The sequence below is a fragment of the Lycium barbarum genome, chromosome 2, assembly GCF_019175385.1.
Source record: "Lycium barbarum isolate Lr01 chromosome 2, ASM1917538v2, whole genome shotgun sequence".
NCBI lineage: Eukaryota > Viridiplantae > Streptophyta > Magnoliopsida > Solanales > Solanaceae > Lycium > Lycium barbarum.
The window spans coordinates 66,033,449-66,051,825 of NC_083338.1; the positions used below are offsets into that span (position 1 = coordinate 66,033,449).

At 40.8% G+C, this 18,377-nt stretch overlaps 1 pseudogene; it reads left to right on the forward strand.

The window, feature by feature from the left end:
• Positions 1-15,300: 15,300 nt before the first annotated feature.
• On the forward strand, positions 15,301-15,417 carry LOC132629677 (5S ribosomal RNA; annotated as a pseudogene).
• Positions 15,418-18,377: the final 2,960 nt, after the last annotated feature.

Here is an 18,377-nt window from a genome sequence, read left to right on the forward strand (position 1 = left end):
AATCCATATTAGACATACATTGATTCAGACTGATATAAATACAACGCACGGAAAATATATGAACACATAAACACACTTAGACTTACACATAAGCCGTTGAGGCTATCATAGCGGACAGAATCACAAACTCGTACATACCTACCTGTACAGTAACAACCCATAACCCACATGCATGTCTACAAGCCTCTAACGGACATAACAGAATCAGATGGCGGGACAGGGCCGCGCCGTACCCGAAGTTACCATATATACAGAATGAGTAAATAACCGAAGATATATACCAAAAGTACACGCTCCGGGTCAAAGGAGCACTCCAAACAGCAAAATAGAAGTCCTAAACTGGTGGTGTATTGCGCGGTGCGTCTGTACCTGCGGGCATGTAGAGCAGCCCCCGAAGAACAGGGGGTCAGTATGAAAAATGTACGGAGTATGTAAAGCGGAAAGGTAACAAATATAATCATGATCCTAACCGTAAGTATAGAAATATAGCGGTCAGAGTCGAACCCGAATCCGAATCAGAAATACAAAGTATAAATATGTATATAGTGAGTACAGGGTATAATAGACAGAGTCATAATATGATTCAGAGGTACAGAATATGGCTGACAAGATCATAACACGGATCAGGAGTACAGAGTGTGGCTGACAAAGTCATAATCTGAGTCATAATCCGAATCAGACGTACAAAAGTACAGCAGACAGAATCAGTATCCGAATCGGACTTTCAAAAGTGCAACAGACGGAGTCATAATCCAGATCAGATATACAGATGTGTACCAGACAGAATCATGCATGCAGAATCATGAGCATATACAGATACAAATAGCATATATATATCAGATCCCGGCCCTCTAATGAGGGACGCGGTAACAGATCCCGACCCTCTTCGTACGGGACGCGGTGGACAGACAAATCACATGCCATCCTGGCTGCCATCCCCGTATCATTATATCATATAAAGATATAAATAAAACCCGGCCCGCACACCGAGGGACGCGGTGAACAATGCAGTGGAATGCCCGAGTAACAGAACCTGGCCCGGGCGCAGTGAAGGAAGCATTGAGACATCCACAAACAGATTAATGAGAAACCATACGTATAGGATCATTTTACAGACTCAATGAAACGGAAGTAGGCCAAACGGTAGGTCAAATCAGAGTAATCGGACAATATTTATAAAATACGCATATATGTCATTTGGGATGGCACGACAGACTACATCGGAATAAAATATCCAGAACCGCTCCAGACGTCAAATATATTATAAGAATCGTAACTATAGTCATAACGCTTGTCATATAGCAGACTGGATAATAACCAAAAGTTACCTGTGAGTTTCGGACAGAAATAAGTTAATTAGGGCCGTACAGAAGGTATTAGAATTTTGTGGGCCCACCTTGGGCCGAACCGAGGTGGCGTACGTAAAATTATGGATCATAGGTCTTATGGAGTCACCCATGAGAGTTTTAGGGCATTCCGACTTCATTTGGGACAGTTGCATACATATAGGTCATTTTGTCGACGAAATAGTAAGAAACCGATTCAATCTCATTGAATGAAATGGGGCCAATTTCAATCTCGGGTTTCAGGGAACAGGGTCGTATCTAAGGCTCGCGTCCAAGCCTAGTATGTTTAGAACATGCCAAAGAATGAAGGGAAAGACTTTACATACCTTAGTTGCGCCTTAAGCTCGCTCAAATTCAATTCCCGTTTCGCCCAAAATATACAAATGGTCATGTTTACCAATTAGTAATTTCAAGCCTTTAGAACTTGAATCTTAACTTGTACTTTTCTACAAAAATTTGGACAGCATTTCCCCTATACATACAACATCCTCGAGATTTAACTCGTCTCCAAACATCAACAACCAAACCAACAACAATACCAACAATAACAACAATCACCACAAAACCAACATAGACCAACTAGTCCTCTTTCCAACATAGTGCAATAACTCTCATTTCCAACTTCATATTTCCAAACCAATCTCACTGTTTTCACATTCATTACTAATCAAGATCATTACAATACACTTTGGAAGCATTTCATATCATTTCTACAAACTATTCACAAGATATACAAAATATACAAACTTTCCACCAAAACCATAATCCACCTAAACTTCCAATCTTCAACATAAACATGCACAACATATTCTTATCTTCCAATTTCATTTATAACAATCATAATTTGCACCTTACCAATTTCATTTTCACATTTACATAAACTACAATAAAGTTGCATATTTTCCTACAACAACGTAACAATGGATTTTCCATAACAACAAGAACCATTTACCTTCTATTTACATCACAAGGCCACAACAACACAATTAACATACTAAATAAATCTAATCCACCTCCCTCCATACATGGCACCACACGGCCACTCATACACACACACATACACACGACTCACACACACCACATCACAATCCCATGATTTCCATTCAATTCTACTCACTCTAACATCTATAAATCTTTCATAACATAAAAGAAACAAGAAATCCTTACCTTTTTCCCAACAAGTTCTCCTTGCAAACACAAGCACTTTCTTGCCAAAATAATTATACCACTTTGTAGAGAATCTTGAACTTAGTAGGAATACAAGAAAATTATAATTCTTGAATCAAACTTGAAGGCTTGGAATTTTTTTAGGGTTGGCCGAATAGGCCCTTCTCTTGTTCTTCTTCTTTTTGATTTCTCTTTCTCTTATTTCTCTTGAACCTTCTAGGGGATTTTGATGATTAAGAGGCCTTTTATTTACTTATTCCTCACATGGATGAATTGCCATGGGCTTGGGACATTTGTTGGACCATGGCCGGTTGGGCCTCTTATTTTGGGCCTCATTTTCTCTTAATTTAATTAATTTTTTAGCCCAACTAGTGATGGGCCACACTTGGTAATTCACAGAACTAATTCCCAAATTCCAATTTTGCCCTTGGCCTCCTTCCATATTTCCACATCAATATTCCATGAACATCACACATGTATTGAGTAAAATAAAACCATAACCTCATTCCTTGCGAGTCAAAATTATTTCGAATTTTTCCGAATGCGCAAAAACACGGGATATAACATCCTCCCCCCTTTAAAACATTCATCCTCGAATGTTCGACTGTCCTTATGAAGTTTCATCATATTTCGGGGAGGTCCTCTTACCAACTACGTACTTGTATTTGATCAGCTCACTTATGAGGGCATTCATTTCCCGACTCCTGCTTTTTCTATTCTAACATATCTTTCGCTTCTATATTCACCAAGGCTATTGTCCTTTCTTTTTTCGTTCTAGCCATCAACACCCTTCACCTCTTGTCACACTTCTCGGTTCCTTACAACGTTATCATAATCCCACGTCATATCAAACAGATTCATAACTAGAGCCAGACGCACAGAAGCATATTAGACAGATCCATAATCAGAGTCGGATGTACTGAACTATGTCGGACAGACCCGTAGTCAGAGTCAGACGTATAGAAGTATGTCAGACAGATCCATGATTGGAGTCAGACGTACAGAGATGTATCAGACAGATTCGTAATCAGAGTCGAACGTACAGAGGCATATCAGACAGAAACGTAATCAGATTCAGAAGTACAGAGGCATAATAGACAGAGCCTCATCAAAATCAGAGACGCAGACGTATAACAGACAAAATTATGATTAGAATCAGACCACTTCCACATATTATAATTTCCTTTGAGTTACCCCATATTTCCCATCTGTCCCTTATATCTACATTTATGCAAAATTTGGGTATACTTCCCAGGGGGTCACCCATCCCAAAATTACTCTGGCCCCAGCACGCTTAACCTTGAAACATTCATGCGGTTTGATGCGTTAATGCTAATATAATTGCGTCGACTGCCCCACACGACCTTTGTCATGCAATTTAAGGCAGATCAGGGTCTTAGTAAATTTTTGAAAAGTTCCCGTAACGGGTCCCACCCCGATCTAAACCATACAATTATCATATTGCCCTTCTGAATCCTCAATGTCCATTTCCATCTGTATATATATATATATATATATATATATATATATATATATATATATATATATATATATCTATCTCAAATGGTTCTATTGGGTTGAAAATTACCTTCCTTTTACTAACACCCAGAAGAAGAAAATCACGTAATATGATAGAGTATAGATCTATCCAAACACATATCTCTCAAGAAAGGATTAATAATATACCTAGGTCTGCACTTGGCGATGCTCCTGGGTCCTGCCGGCTGGTCAAAGCATATAGGCGGTTCGAAGGACCGCTGGAACTGGAAGCTCCGCCGTGACCTCTGCCACGACTCACTGGTGCCGGCATATCTCGTCCCGTGGGGCGCATGGCTACCGAAGGAGAAGATGAGCCAGCAACTGACCCAGTAGGCTGGGCTGAACCTGAACTACCCTTGTACGGGCACTCTCTCACAATATGATCTTGACTGCCACAATGATAGCAGGCGCCCGTAGCGTGATAACACTCCCCCGGATGGGGCTTCCCACAATAGGTACACCGGGGCATAGGTGGCTTAGACTGACCAGAACCCCTACTCGTCTGCGGGCCTGATGCTCTGAAACTCTGGCCGGCCCTAGACGGACCTGCACCATCAAAACGTCTGCCTGCGGACTGTGTACCTCGGCCTGACGGAGGAAGGGATCTATCGGACTGCTGCTGAGGCCATCCGCCTTGGGAATCTCCGGAATACCCCGCGAATCTGGCCCTCTTGGGCCGTCTCCTATCATGATCACTATCCGGCTGGCGTCCTCTGTGCTGGTCCTCCATGCTCTGGGCGTGGGCCTGTATACGGGCAATGTCCATCCCTGTATGGGCCGCCATCACTGTACAGCTATCAACCAAATAATCATCCAACCCTATCACATACCGGTGCATCCGGTCAGTCATATCAGCGACATAAGCGGGCGCATATCTAGCCAGCGAATCAAACTCCAGACTGTACTCCCTGACACTCCTGCCCCTCTGTCTCAACAGCAGGAATCTGTCTACTCTGGCCCGCCTCACCTCCGGAGGTAGAAAATAGGCCAGGAAGGCCTCTGTAAACTCTCCCCATACGGCTGGAGGGGCACCCTCGCCTCTGGACAGCATCCAAGACTCGTACCAATTAGCCGCTACATCGTGCAACCGGTATGACGCCAACTCAACCGACTCTGTCTCGGAGGCACTAATCAATCGCAGGGTACGCTGCATTTGTCGGATGAACTCCTGAGGGTCTTCTGCGGGCTTTGACTCGGAATACTCTGGTGGGCGACAAAGCAGAAAAGCACGGGCCCTCTGACTATCGCGCCTGTCTACACGATCATCCCCTGCTCCCGGTCTGTAAACCTGCCCTGCTACCAATCGAGTCAATAACTGGACTGCCTCTCGCAGGGTCCCATCATCCGCCCCTGGCTGGGGGGCTGGAGGTACAGGTACTGGAGCCGCTGGAGCTCCTGATGGACCTGCTCCAGCCTCCTCTGGGGGTGGTGTGGCTGAACCCTCTGACTGTAGTACAACACTGGGCATAGTCTGAGCATGAGCCCGTGTAACTCTCTGCGCCTGGTTGGTCTCTCCTACCACCGCCTTGCCCTTCTGGGCAGCCGCTGCCTTCTTCGGAGGCATCGCTGAAAAATACCACAACCGATCAAAAAGGAGTCATCCTAATAGCATAGCTCTATCGCACGATCTAAGATCCAAAGAAAGGGTAACATCCTAAACAAGACTCTACTAGACACGGCCTGTAGACATTCCGAGGACAAACCTCGCTCTGATACCACTTCTGTCACGACCCAACCCCATGGACCGCGACTGGTATCCTAACTCGATACCCGTACGTACTTACCTAACAGAGTTGGCGTACCAAACAGATAATCCATATTAGACATACATTGATTCAGACTGATATAAATACAACGCACGGAAAATATACGAACACATAAACACACTTAGACTTACACATAAGCCGTTGAGGCTATCATAGCGGACAGAATCGCAAACTCGTACATACCTACATGTACAGTAACAACCCATAACCCACATGCATGTCTACAGGCCTCTAACGGACATAACAGAATCAGATGGCGGGACAGGGCCCCGCCGTACCCCAAGTTACCATATATACAGAATGAGTAAATAACCGAAGATATATACCAAAAGTACACGCTCCGGGTCAAAGGAGCACTCCAAACAGCAAAATAGAAGTCCTAAACTGGTGGCGTATTGCGCGGTGCTTCTGTACCTGCGGGCATGTAGCGCAGCCCCCGAAGAACAGGGGGTCAGTATGAAAAATGTACCGAGTATGTAAAGCGGAAAGGTAACAAATATAATCATGATCCGAACCGTAAGTATAGAAACATAGCGGTCAGAGTCGAACCCGAATCCGAATCAGAAATACAAAGTTTAAATATGTATATAGTGAGTACAGGGTATAACAGATAGAGTCATAATATGATTCAAAGGTACATAATATGGCTGACAAGATCATAACACGGATCAGGAGTACAGAGTGTGGCTGACAAAGTCATAATCTGAGTCATAATCCGAATCAGACGTACAGAAGTACAGCAGACAGAATCAGTATCCGAATCGGACTTTCAAAAGTGCAACAGACGGAGTCATAATCCAGATCAGATATACAGATGTGTACCAGACAGAATCATGCATGCAGAATCATGAGCATATACAGATACAGATAGCATATATATATCAGATCCCGGCCCTCTAATGAGGGACGCGGTAACAGATCCCGACCCTCTTAGTACGGGACGCGGTGGACAGACAAATCACATGCCATCCTGGCTGCCATCCCCGTATCATCATATCATATACAGATATAAACAGAACCCGGCCCGCACACCGAGGGACGCGGTGAACAATGCAGTGGAATGTGCACGAGTAACAGAACCTGGCCCGGGCGCAGTGAAGGAAGCATTGAGACATCCACGAACAGATTAATGAGAAACCATACGTATACAGATCATTTTACAGACTCAATGAAACGGAAGTAGGCCAAACGGTGGGTCAAATCAGAGTAATCGGACAATATTTATAAAATACGCATATATGTCATTTGGGATGGCACGACAGACTACATCAGAATAAAATATCCAGAACCGCTCCAGACGTCTAATATATTATAAGAATCGTAACTATAGTCATAACGCTTGTCATATAGCAGACTGGATAATAACCAAAAGTTACCTGTGAGTTTCGGACAAAAATAAGTTAATTAGGGCCGTACAGAAGGTATCAAAATTTTGTGGGCCCACCTTGGGCCGAACCGAGGTGGCGTACATAAAATTATGGATCATAGGTCTTATGGAGTCAGCCATGAGAGTTTTAGGGCATTCCGACTTCATTTGGGAGAGTTGCATACATATAGGTCATTTTGTCGACGAAATAGTAAGAAACCGATTCAATCTTATTGAATGAAATGGGGCCAATTTCAATCTCGGGTTTCTAGGAACAGGGTCGTATCTAAGGCTTGCGTCCGAGCCTAGTATGTTTAGAACATGCCAAAGAATGAAGGGAGAGACTTTACATACCTTAGTTGCGCCTTACGCTCGCTCAAATTCAATTCCCGTTTCGCCCAAAATCTACAAATGGTCATGTTTACCAATTTGTAATTTCAAGCCTTTAGAACTTGAATCTTAACTTGTACTTTTCTACAAAAATTTGGACAGCATTTCCCCTATACATACAACATCCCCGAGATTTAACTCGGCTCCAAACATCAACAACCAAACCAACAACAATACCAACAATAACAACAATCACCACAAAATCAACATAGACCAACTAGTCCTCTTTCCAACATAGTGCAATAACTCTCATTTCCAACTTCATATTTCCAAACCAATCTCACTGTTTTCACATTCATTACTAATCAAGATCATTACAATACACTTTGGAAGCATTTCATATCATTTCTACAAACTATTCACAAGATATACAAAATATACAAACTTTCCACCAAAACCATAATCCACCTAAACTTCCAATCTTCAACATAAACATCCACAACATATTCTTATCTTCAAATTTCATTTATATCAATCATAATTTGCACCTTACCAATTTTATTTTCACATTTACATAAACTACAATAAAGTTGCATATTTTCCTACAACAACTTAACAATGGATTTTCCATAAAAACAAGAACCATTTACCTTCTATTTACATCACAAGGCCACAACAACACAATTAACATACTAAATAAATCTAATCCACCTCCCTCCATACATGGCACCACACGGCCACACATACACACGGCTCACACACACCACATCACAATCCCATGATTTCCATTCAATTCTACTAACTCTAACATCTATAAATCTTTCATAACATATAAGAAACAAGAAATCCTTACCTTTTTCCCAACAAGTTCTCCTTGCAAACACAAGCACTTTCTTGCCAAAATAATTATACCACTTTGTAGAGAATCTTGAACTTAGTAGGAATACAAGAAAATTATAATTCTTGAATCAAACTTGAAGGCTTGGAATTTTTTGAGGGTTGGCCGAATAGGCCCTTCTCTTGTTCTTCTTCTTTTTGATTTCTCTTTCTCTTATTTCTCTTGAACCTTCTAGGGGATTTTGATGATTAAGAGGCCTTTTATTTACTTATTCCTCACATGGATGAATTGCCATGGGCTTGGGCCTTTTGTTGGACCATGGCCGGTTGGGCCTCATTTTCTCTTAATTTAATTAATTTTTTGAGCCCAACTAGTGATGGGTCACACTTGGTAATTCACGGAACTAATTCCCAAATTCCAATTTTTCCCTTGGCCTCCTTCCATATTTCCACATCAATATTCTATGAACATCACACAGGTATTGAGTAAAATAAAATCATAGCCTCATTCCTTGCGAGCCAAAATTATTTCGAATTTTTCCGAATGCGCAAAAACGCGGGATATAACAGTATTAATGCAACATGGTAAAGTTATTGCGTATGCTTCAAGGCAATTGCGGAAACATGAGCAGAATTATCCAACCCATGATCTAGAATTGGCCGCAGTGGTTCATGCGTTAAAGATATGGAGACATTATTTATATGGTGTCCGTGGATATTTATACAGATCATAAGAGTCTTCAGTACATCTTCAAGCAGAAAGAGTTGAATTTGCGGCAACGACGATGGTTGGAATTGCTAAAAGATTATGATGTTGATATCTTATATCACCCCGTAAAGCCAAATGTTATGGCTGATGCTCTTAGCCGTAGATCGATGGGAAGTTTGTGTGATGTTCATAAGGTACGTATGTTTTCCTTTTATGCTTTTTGGTCATGTGTGGCCAAATTTTATTGCTATTATGTTGTAGCCCTGTGAAGCATTGATATTATAGGTTGTTGTGATAGGATGGTAGTGCCATATTATAAGGGAGACTCTGGCAAAATTTTTATAGAATCCCCGAGGTCTTTAACATTCGAGGACGAATGTTCTTAAGGGGGGAAGAATGTTACACCTCGGAAAATCTTCTGTTGATGCACAAGTGAATGAACTAGTGAGGAGTACAAATGTACGATATTTCCATAAGTAAGAAAACGACCTTTGATGACCCTAAGTGAGATTTCAAAGGCATCCGATGTTAGACGAGAAAGTTGGCCAAGAGAAGGCAAGGCATACGATAGGTATCAGAAAGGAATTACGAGTAACGAGTTAATGAGGACATAATGATGTCTTGGAGAAGAGTGATAACATCACTTAGATTGGTATTGAAGTGTTGAACAAGTGTTAAGAAGGTTCCACAAGGATTGGAAGTCAAACGAGGCAAAAACGCGGGATATAACAGTATTAATGCAACATGGTAAAGTTATTGCGTATGCTTCAAGGCAATTGCGGAAACATGAGCAGAATTATCCAACCCATGATCTAGAATTGGCCGCAGTGGTTCATGCGTTAAAGATATGGAGACATTATTTATATGGTGTCCATGTGGATATTTATACGGATCATAAGAGTCTTCAGTATATCTTCAAGCAGAAAGAGTTGAATTTGCGGCAACGACGATGGTTGGAATTGCTAAAACATTATGATGTTGATATCTTATATCACCCCGTAAAGGCAAATGTTATGGCTGATGCTCTTAGCCGTAGATCGATGGGAAGTTTGTGTGATGTTCAACTAGAGAAGAGAGAAATGACTGGTGAGCTCCAGCAGTTAGCCAGCCTAGGAGTTCGAGTAGTGGACTTAGGTAGCAGGGGGACTACCATTCAGAATTCAGCAACCTCGTCGCTAGTAGCAGAAGTGAAAGAGTGGCAATACAAAGATTCCATGCTAATGCATTACAAAGATACACTCCCTCAGAAAAAGGAGTCATCATTTGATATTTCAGAAAATGGGGTTCTTCGATGTTGAGGCAAATTATGTGTTCCGGATGGGGCAGGTCTACGCCACCAGATATTGAGAGAAGCTCATTGCTCCCGTTGTTCTATTCACCCCAGTGCGACGAAAACGTATCATGATCTTAAGTCTATATATTGGTGGAATGGGATGAAGAAAGATATAGCGGAATTCGTAGCTCAATGTCCCAATTGTCAGCAAGTGAAAATCGAGCACCAAAAGCCGAGTGGATTGTTGCAAGCCATAGAAATTTCGACTTGGAAGTGGGAAGTAATTAACATGGACTTCATTACAGGTTTACCCCGTTCTCGACGTAAGTATGATTCTATATGGGTGATTGTGGATAGACTCACAAAGTCAGCTCATTTCTTACCAGTCAGAACGACGTATGTGGCAGAAGATTATGCAAAACTGTATGTTAAAGAGATAGTGAGACTCCATGGTGTTCCAGTATCTATTATCTCTGATAGAGGGACTCAATTTACAGCCAATTTTTGGAAGTCTTTACAAGAGGGTCTAGGGACCCAAGTGAGCCTTAGCACGGCATTCCATCCGCAGACTGATGGGCAAGCCGAACGCACCATTCAAACTCTTATAGATATGTTGCGAGCATGTATGATAGATTTTGGAGGTAATTGGGATGATCATTTGCCACTCATTGAATTTGCTTACAATAATAGTTATCATTCTAGCATTCTAATGGCACCGTATTAAGCTTTATATGGGCGAAAGTGTAGATCCCTAATTGGGTGGTTTGAGACAGGAGAGGCTAAATTGATAGGTCCAGACTTGGTCCAGCAGGCCATAGGGAAAGTCAAGCTCATACAAGATCGATTGTTAGCAGCCCAAAGTCGTCAAAAGTCCTATGCGGATAATCTTCGAACAGACTTAGAGTTTCAAGTTAAAGATTGGGTATTTTTGAAAGTATCGCCAATGAAGGGCGTTATGTGATTTGGCAAAAAGGGGAAGCTTAGTCCCCGGTATATTGGGCCTTATGAAATTGTACGAAAGATAGGCTAAGTGGCCTATGAGTTAGACTTACCTCCGGATTTGGAGTCAGTCCATCCAGTTTTTCAGGTCTCGATGCTTCAGAAATATGTTTGAGATCCTACTAGGATCATGCCAATAAATGATGTACAAGTGACAGAGAAATTTACTTATGAAGAGGTACCCATTGACATACTAGATAGGCAAGTACGGAGGCTTAGAAACAAAGAGGTGGCCTCAGTTAAGGCTCTATGGAGAAGCAGTAAACGAGAGGAAATGAGGTACGTATGTTTTCATTTTATTTCAGCCCCTAGAAGAGATTCAAGATGAGACGTCAAGATCATAAGGTACGTATGTTTTCATTTTATGCTTTTTGGTCATGTGTGGCCAAATGTTATTGCTATTATGTTGTAACCCTGTGAGGCATTGATATTATAGGTTGTTGTGATAGGATGGTAGTGCCATATTATAGGGGAGACTCTGGCAAAATTTTTATAGAATCCCCGAGGTCTTTAACATTCGAGGACGAATGTTCTTAAGGGGGGAAGAATGTTACACCTCGGAAAATCTTCCGTTGATGCACAAGTGAATGAACTAGTGAGGAGTACGAATGTACGATATTTCCATAAGTAAGAAAACGACCTTTGATGACCCTAAGTGAGATTTCAAAGGCATCCGATGTTAGACGAGAAAGTTGGCCAAGAGAAGACAAGGCATACGATAGGTATCAGAAAGGATTTACGAGTAACGAGTTAATGAGGACTTAATGATGTCTTGGAGAAGAGTGATAACATCACTTAGATTGGTATTGAAGTGTTGAACAAGTGTTAAAAAGGTTCCACAAGGATTGGAAGTCAAACGAGTCGACAAAACAAGCTTCAGAACCACTGGGGATTATACGGCCAAACATACTGGCCGTATAAATTATACGGTCCGTATGTTTGGGACCGTATAATCAGCCCAGAAGGGCATAAGTTTCTGGACCAAAAATACGGCCAGACATACAGCCCGTATAAATTATACGGACCGTATGTTGGTCCGTATATACGGTCGGGACAGATTTGGATCATTAAATAAAGGGACCAAGTATTATTTCATTTCACTTCTATGTCACACCCCTTCTCTCTAAAACATCTATCTACATTTATTCCATAAGAATTCAAGGATTTTTAGTGATCAACAACATAAACCAAGTGAATCAAGTGTAAGAAAACCCATTAAAGATCATTCAAGTCAAGAAATCCCAATGGAGATGAACTGGGGTTTTTGCTCAAGTGGAGTATTATCAACCAAGGCTTGTTCCTACGACATCTAAGGTAAGATTTATGATATTTCTATGTTGTTTAAGGTATTTGAGAGTTGAAATACTTGGATTGTAGAAGGGTATAGAAAAATGGGTCATGAATGTGGAATAGTGCCATTTTGAGAAATAGCTTGAATTGAGTTATGATTCTTGATGTGTTGTGATGTAAATATGTTATAAATGATGTTGAGAACATGAGATGAGCAATGTATGTGAATGAAAGTCTTCGTGTGTTATGGCCATGGATATGGATGATTGAAAGTAAATCTAGAAATGTGGATAATGTGGATGAATAATGACTATCGTTATAGTACTGTGAATGTATTGTTGACGTTTGGGAGTTGATATACGCTATGGAGGAATGTCGTATAAATAAAGGAGATGCTATCCGATTTTATTTAGTTTCAGTCATATATGCTAGCTATCGATTTCTAATGATAGTATGACTTTAATGAAGGTAGAAACGTGAGCGCGGGAGGAGAACACGCAAGTGATAGAATAGTTGAACGGAAAGGTATGTAAGGCTAACCCTTCTTTCATAAGGCATGGTTCTTTGGCTAAACGTCTAAATCTTCTATAATACTATGATGTCCTTCAAATGATTCGATCTTCCGTGCTAGTAAGCTCATGATTCTTGATATGCTACGATTGTACTAAGTTCCTCGTATAACCAGTAAGCCTATAAAGATAGATGAAATGAATGACGATAATGGTGATAATGATATCGATGACGATAATAATGACGATGATGATAATGATGTTATTAGGAGGGATGTCTATGAGATATTATGTATATGTACCTATGTATGGCTATTATGGAACCCCGAGCTTATGAGGCCGGGTAGGAAATGTAAATAAGTATGTATATGATTATGTAACGCGTGCACACCTCTGCAGATGGTACGGATAACCCTGACGCCTTGGTAAGGCCAGGTAGATGTAACCCTGAAGCCTTGGTAGGGCTAGATATGTGTGTAACTTTGAGCCTTGGTTGGCCAAGTATGTATGAAACACCGATCCTTCATGGTCGGGTATGCTATGTAAATGCTATGTATATGATATGATGATGTATATGATATCGATATGAGAATGAATACGAATATGATACGATTACGAATAAGAGTATGTACATGATATGAATGTGGATAAGGATACGTAAATGGATTACGGATACGATTATGGATATGGATATGGATGTATATACACAAATACGCATTAGAATGGAAAGTTCCTATTAAAAGAAAGTAAGTGCTTATGACGATGATATTACTACCTCCCATCTTATGCTGTTTCATATGTTTCTTATATTGCTTCTACATTGATATTGATCATACTTTACATACTCAGTACATTCTTCGTACTGACGTCCTTTTGTTTGTGGACGCTGCGTCATGCCCGCAGGTGCATAGGGAGACAGACTTGATCCATAGCCACATTCTCAGAGACTACATAGCAGAGCTCCACTTCATTCGGAGCTATAGCTTTTGGGTACTTATTCTTTTGTGTACATAATTATGGGCATAGCGGGGTCCTGTCCCGCCTATATGATATGTTATACTCTCCTTAGAGGCTCGTAGTCACGTGTATATGGTTAGATATGTCTGGCCTTGTCGGCCTATATTTTGTATATCATTTTGTAGTCTTGTCGGCTTATGTACGTTGGTATGGCATATATGTCAGTGATGATATAAAGATATCATTGTCCAAATGGGACTAGTTTGATCAATGAGTAGAAATGTATGTTTTATTTTGTGGCTCACCTAGATGTAAGTGTAAAATTACGTTAAGGGGTGCCCGAGTGGGCTAGCACCGGGTGCTCGTCGCGGCCCCCTTAGACGGGTCGTGACAGATTATTATAGGCAAGATTTGAGATTTAAAGTAGTATTTTTGGGTAATGACAAGTGGGTAACTTGAAGGAATCGTAAATGAAAGAACAAAAGCGATGACGAAAGGATTATTATGGGATGAAATTTCGATCGAGAATTGCGACGGAATACAACACCATAAGGTAAAGCCTTTAAGGGGGGAAGCAAGTAAGCTTGAGTACGAGCACAAGGGCTGACTAAGGTATTGGAGGAATTATGACACCCGATAATTCGAGAAGTAATAGGGAGTTATGAAGCAAGATGAGCTAATGAATGCAAGGAGAAGCCATGAAAGTAGACAGAATAAGATGGCAAGAAAAGGATTCAAGGATATTGCGATTGGTCGAAACAAGCTGGTGACAATGAACCCTCGTGAAATTTCGAGCCGCTAGTTATATCAATTGTAAGAGTATATGACATAAAACCATATAAACAATCGCCATGATGAGATGGCTAACAGAATGGTGCAAGGACGATGAGGAGGATACTTCACTTTATAGCCCTCCAGACCGAGAAGAGGACAAGCCGGCTACAGGGACCGATAACGAAGGTACTTATAGATAACTGCGGCTAAGAAGTTTCACCGGTACAAGGAATCTTAAACTTTAGGAATGGAAAGAAGCTGTATGTGTTAATTGATGGCTTGTCATCGAGAGTTCCAAAGGCTAAAACAGCATTTGCTTGGTCAATAAAGTGAGGGACTTTTCCAATTCGGAGGGATATACATGATCGGAAATTTTCTTAAGATCCGGTAGAACTTCAACTTGTTTTAGGTCACGTGATAAAGGCCACGCAGTAGGATAGATGCGATCATACCTGCACTAATGCACCTGATCCCATCAGAACTTCGAGGTTAAGCGTGCTTGGGCCAGAGCAGTACTAGGATGGGTGACCCCCTGGGAAGTATGCTACGAAGTCCTACAAGTTTAGACATAAGAGAAGGATGAGGAACTAGAACAACTTGAGGAAAATTAGAAGCGTGTGAACCTCACGGATGGAAATTCTCAATTATTGCGAAAGATGAGGCGGACCGGCTTGATAGAGAGAAAGAGAGATAGAGAGAGAGAAGACGTATACAGTTACAGGAATAGGACGAGTTTGAATAGTATTGGGGATACTTGGTAAGTAAGGTGTGGGTAAAGATATATGATAACTTATATGTGGTTATGTTAAGCAGTGAAGATAATCAATGAGGTTACATGTTAAAGGAATTAACCGAACACGGTATTGAAGTTCAGGTGGCAAGTGTGATAGGGCAAATTGACATTATTTTCTCTGAAAGTTAGAAATGTGTAAGCTTGATGCAATAACATCAGAGTATACAGAAAGAATGGAGTATGTAGTATAGAATGCAAGACGAAGGTAAAGGGTTCGAAATGAGATTCTGATAAGTGGAACTGGAGTGCAATAATAATGAATAAGGATATGAATTAGGAGAAAATAAGCATGTTTGCAAAAGTGCCAAGGGATTTCTGGTTCTTGAAAGGCATTCGGAGGGATAAATGTACAGTCATATTGACAGGATTACCTCAGAAATGGAAAAGCCTTCCAGAAATAGAACAGATTTGTACTTCTGAGAGGACATTCTACGAACTCCCCAGCTAATACTATAAACTATCAAGTGGAGAAGAGCACTTCGAAGAAAAAGAGATTCAAGGAAGGTGCCATAGTTGAGCAAGGGAGTTGTCCGCTAATGGAGAAATGAAGAACAAGTAAGAGGGAGTACTTGCAAGTCGACGAATAGCCATAGCCATGGCGAACCAAAGCCACCTTAACAGGAATAGAATGTTAGTTCAGTTATATAAGAACAGAAGGCTATAGCATTATGAAAGAGTTCAATACAGAGCTAAGGGAGAACGAGAAGAGGTTGACCAACCTATGTTAAAAATAAGGCGACCGGAGTATATGAGAAAGTTTTAGCAAGAGGAATAAGTATAGAGAGTTCAATGATCTCCAAAGGAAAGGGAGATAGTGTGCCTATGAATAGCAAGACAATAGTGCTACCTGAGATTAGAAAGTACCTCGCAAGTCGTGGAGTCACAAGTCGCCGGTCATATCAAATGTGAGAGTATATGTTATAGAACCATATAGACAATCATCCTGATGCAATGGCCGACAAAAATGGTGTAAGGACAACGATAGGGAGTCAAAGAAGAACATCGGCTAATTTAAGTCTCAAATGATCACCGGTACAAGAGAATCAACGACTTAAGAAGAAAGCATACTCGTATCAAAAGGAAGTTATGATTAAGTAGGATTTTATCTTAGTTCCACGTTTATGAGTTTATATTGCAATTATGCTAAAACTGAAGAGAGGAAATTGTAGGAAAAGTTCAGGTATGAATAAGATGATATTGTAAGGAATTAAAGAGATCGACCAAGGAATTAAAAAGTACGGGCAATGTATGGGCTCTGTTCTTTTTTAAGTAGCACATCATGTACGGGCATGAAGTACGACCAGTACATTAATATACGAGGCATAGCTTCAGCCCGTACTTCATCTTCCAACTTCACTTCTCTCTGTTAACTTCTGTTGATGTACGTGAACGAGGTACGACACGTACATTAAGGTATGACCTATACTTTGCATCTCTACTTCACCTTCCTCAACTCGAGCCTTTCTGTTACTTTCCAACAAGGTAGGGGGAATAGGTACGGGACGTACATTGATGTATGGCCCGTACTTCTTCAACTTTGCCTTAGTTTCTGAAAAATATCTTCTTTCCTAACTTACATTTCCAAAGTCCTAAAACACTACACAAACACATCAAAATGCCCAAAACTTGCTTAAAAACAAGTGAAACTAATAGTCAACAAGCATCAAATGTGCCAAAACCTCACGACACATCAGGTTTACCCCGTATAAAAGCCAAGTTCTATTCTATTTAGGGTGATCGTGGATAGGCTCACCAAGTCTGCTCATTTCCTTCCTGTGAAGACAACGGATACTGCGGCGCATTACACCAAGTTATATTTGAAAGAGATCGTTAGATTGCATGAGATTCTGAAATCTATCATATCTGACAGAGGTACTCAATTCACTACTCATTTCTGGAAATCATTCCAAGAAGGTTTGGGAACTCGAGTGAACTTGAGCACTGCCTTTCATCCTCAGACAGACGGGCAGGCAGGGAGAACTATACAAACTGTGGAAGACATGTTACGGGCTTGTGCAATTAATTTTAATGGTAATTGGGATGAACATCTACTTCTTGTGGAGTTTGCTTACAATAATATTTACCGTCGGAGATGGCCATGGTGCATCCTATGTTTCACATTTCAATATTGAGGTTGTATAAACCTGATCCTTCTCATGTCCTGACTCATGAAGAGATTGAAATCCACGAAGGGTTATCTTATGAAGAAGAATATGTGAAAATCTTAGATCGACAAGTTAGGAGGTTGATAACAAAAGATGTAGCTTCGGTTAAAGTCCTATGGCGAAATCATAATACTGAAGAAGCGACTTTGAAAGTGGAGGAGCACATGATATAGAGATACCCTCACTTACTCCCGATCCCAGGTATGTATTGAACCTTCGGGTTATGTAATTCTTGTGAAAGTAAAGACTAAAGGCTTAAATTCCTCATTTTGGTGTTTAGGCTTGAATGATAGAGTTGTGGGAATTCCTGTGAGAACCATGTTGGCATTGTGGGGTGGGTAGTTGATAAGATGTCTTGGGGGATAGCTCATTATGAAAATAACTCTGGTAAATTCAAAATTTTAAGGTTTAGTGAAAATCTTAGGCCATAACTTTCATTCGAGGATGAATGATCCTGAGAGGGCAATAATGTAACACTCCGTAAATTAGGATTAGGTGTGAATATGTAGAATTAGTATTTAGATGAAATTTGGTCTTATGAAGTCCTTTTGGGATTA